This window comes from Hordeum vulgare, chromosome 7H (assembly GCF_904849725.1).
Source record: "Hordeum vulgare subsp. vulgare chromosome 7H, MorexV3_pseudomolecules_assembly, whole genome shotgun sequence".
Taxonomy (NCBI): Eukaryota; Viridiplantae; Streptophyta; class Magnoliopsida; order Poales; family Poaceae; genus Hordeum; species Hordeum vulgare.
Genome location: NC_058524.1, coordinates 19,021,128 through 19,024,186, shown reverse-complemented (window position 1 = coordinate 19,024,186; position 3,059 = coordinate 19,021,128). Strand labels below are relative to the sequence as shown.

At 40.3% G+C, this 3,059-nt stretch overlaps 1 long non-coding RNA gene across 1 annotated transcript; it reads left to right on the top strand.

Moving 5' to 3' along the window:
* The first annotated feature begins 431 nt into the window (after positions 1-431).
* On the top strand, positions 432-1,821 carry LOC123407544. The gene is made up of 3 exons (XR_006612630.1): positions 432-708; positions 1,492-1,564; positions 1,711-1,821. It is a non-coding gene; the product is annotated as an uncharacterized LOC123407544 (long non-coding RNA).
* Positions 1,822-3,059: the final 1,238 nt, after the last annotated feature.

The window sequence follows — 3,059 nt, the reverse complement described above, 5'->3', positions numbered from 1 at the left end:
GTGAAAACGCGATCGATCCTCTGCTCATTAACGTGCCTCGGGGGAGAACCACACATGTGACCCCTCTCTCTCATTTAGGATTGCCGCCACCGCCCTCATCCACGCTGGTGCTTCACCTTCTGTACTGAGCTTCACCTCATCCAGGCCCCCTCTTGCCTCTCCTCGCCTCCCCGCTAGGGTTGCCGTTGCCGCCATTCATGCCCTCAAGCGGGGATGGGACAGAAGAAGCTTCTGGTGGTGATGTCCTCTTGTCGACTGCGATGGCGCAGACGGCGTCGAGGGGTGGGGCCGACCTGCTGGCCGAGCTGACCAATCGCTTCAGGTTGCTGGAGTCTGAGGTGCGAGAAGAGGTCCAGTAGACAGAGGGATTGTCCGTGGGAGAAGCACCCACTACGAAATCCATTTTCTCTGTGTGTGTGTGTGTGTGTGTGTGTGTGTGTGTGTGTGTGTGTGTGTGTTGTGGATTTGGATCAAGGAAGGAGATGGCGTGGGGATGAGGCAGTGGGTGGAGGAAGAGGGCGATGCCGGCGGACGGAGGGGGCGGATCTTGATCCAGGCCGCCCCTCGTGTCTGATTTGTTCGTTGAGATGATCTTCTCTCTTCCCATCTCCCCCTCTCTTCTCTCACTGACCCCATCTCGTCTCTGCGGGTAGAGCGGCGTGAGGAGCAGGCCAACATCTCTCTTTACCTCCACCAAACACCAACATGGTGAGTAGCTCTCCCCCATGTACCCCCGGGTCTGATCATCAATTGCACTTTGTACGTTTCGGTTACACTCTGCTTCAGTTTGTACACATCTCGTTTCGGTTAAACTCATGTGTTGGATGCCATGGCTAAAACTAGAGCAAACTGTGTGTGTACGTTTTGGTTCAATTTTGGGGTGTGTGTGTGTGTGTGTGAGTGAGTGAGTCCATTGCATCATGTGTGACTGATTTGTGCTAAAATTAGAAGCTAGAAATGCACGCAGGGATGTTAGTCTAACTATCTTCTCAAATCAGCTTAACACAATATTATTTTGAAGTGTTTTAGTAATTGTGGTTATATACTCTTTATAAATTAAGTTATCAAGATGATTTCTCTATTTTGTGTGACGTACATTTTAAGTTTCGTTAGTTATCATAAATCAAATAGGGGCAGGACTGTTAAAGAAAAAATATTTGCAAGCATATTATGATTTACTTATTTATAGAGTTTTTTTATGTATAATATCTTGTGTTGGTCTGATGCTGGCCATCTATTTTATGTGACCCCAGAAAAGTATGATATGATCCGAGAAAATAGTGGTATGGAATAATATAGATGCATATGCATATCCGGAATAATATAGACGCATACGCATATCCGGAATATAGCTTCTTGAGAGATACTCCTTGGTATATAGACAGTAAACGTATGAGTATTTAACTCTAGCTTTTGTGTGGTAATACTTTCACAAAAATGTATGGACATCTTTGCATTGTACAGTATAATGCCTGATCGTTAGCCTGTCAGGTTGAGAGCATAAATGCATCATTCATCCATCAACCCATCTATAGATCCAGGATGATTGCTTACATCTAGCCAGGTATATTATTGTTATTAAGAAACTCGAACATGTGACATTATAGATCATTGTCTTCCATGTTCCCAACCTGATGTTTTTTTGATTTTTTTCTATTTACAGCAATCTACTTCTTGGGCGATAATTTTGAAAATCATAAAACCTTTCAGGTCTGACTATCTTGTGATGGTGATTCTAGCAAAGATAGCAAAGGTAATGATGCAGCAAAAATGACGGGAGCGACTCTCAACATTCAGAAACATTTAGATTTCACAGTTTAAGAAAGAAGCTTGCACGACACTAAGCTAACAAGAAAACTGCACAATGAGTAATGATTTGAGACTTGGAAGCGAAGGGATCAAATTGTTTATCTTAAGAGAGTAAAAGTATCTTTGTCTTATCCATTGTACATCAAAGTATGGCAGGTGTGTATGTCTCTGAAACTGTTGTTAACCATCAATCATTGAAATAAATGAATTTCTAAAATTTTCCTTATAACATGTCACAGAGGCACCTCTATCTATAATTGTCTGCTACCTTTTGATCAACGTTAAAATTAACGCGACTCACGCAAAAAACCTGGCTGCTAATATAGCATCCGGATTCTTGGGTGGCTTTTGACTGAATTGTTGGATGGTGTTACGTGCAAGATGTTGACCTCTGAATTGACACTGGGTTTGGTTTGTGCATGATATAACACTGCTAATATCTTGCATGCGTTGGAAGAGTACCTCCAGTTTTGCTAGGATTGGTTAAAGAAGGTGAGTAATTGCAGAACTTTATGGTTCTTTTTTTATGTTCTCGTTTTGATGCTTGGCCTCCATTTGATTAAATTATAACTGAGTTTGATGTATGGTCCCACATACTTATCTCGCCTGAAGACATAAAAGCAAACCTTTGGAGCCAGAGTTGTCTTTTTTGTCAAGTAAAATAACAATAGTAACATATTTATACAACAAAATAATATCCTATGTGAAAAAAATTGTATGCTAATGAAAGAATTAATATGATTATACTTAAGTAAAGACTGCGCACTGAAAACAGTCTCTCTAAGAGACAAGAGGAATCACAAAGGATGGAAAAGAGAAAGTTGTTTTTATTTGGTTAATAAAATCAAATAGTTGGAGTAGTTAATTTGAGATGGTAAACTATTTTCTTTGATGTATGTTATTTGATTTTTCTAGCACATGTTCCTTTGATATTCACATGTTTATCCACCCAACACATTATCTAAAGTACACAGGAATGCAAGGGCTTGTGCTATTTCAGTAACAATTGTATAACTCACTAGAACTTGAAGTGGATTAGTTTTTGCATATCAAAGCATGTGTTTTTGGAGGATATTAAAAATGAAGATGCCAGAACTTAGACCAATTGAGCATCAAGAAGAGTGGTTTATGTACTAATACATATACTCATATCCCTTCTGAATCTGTTTAATTAAGTTGTAACTCATGTGCGAGAGACTCGGTTTGTGCACGGATCATAGAAGCTTAATGCTGTCAAGTAGGTGTTGTAG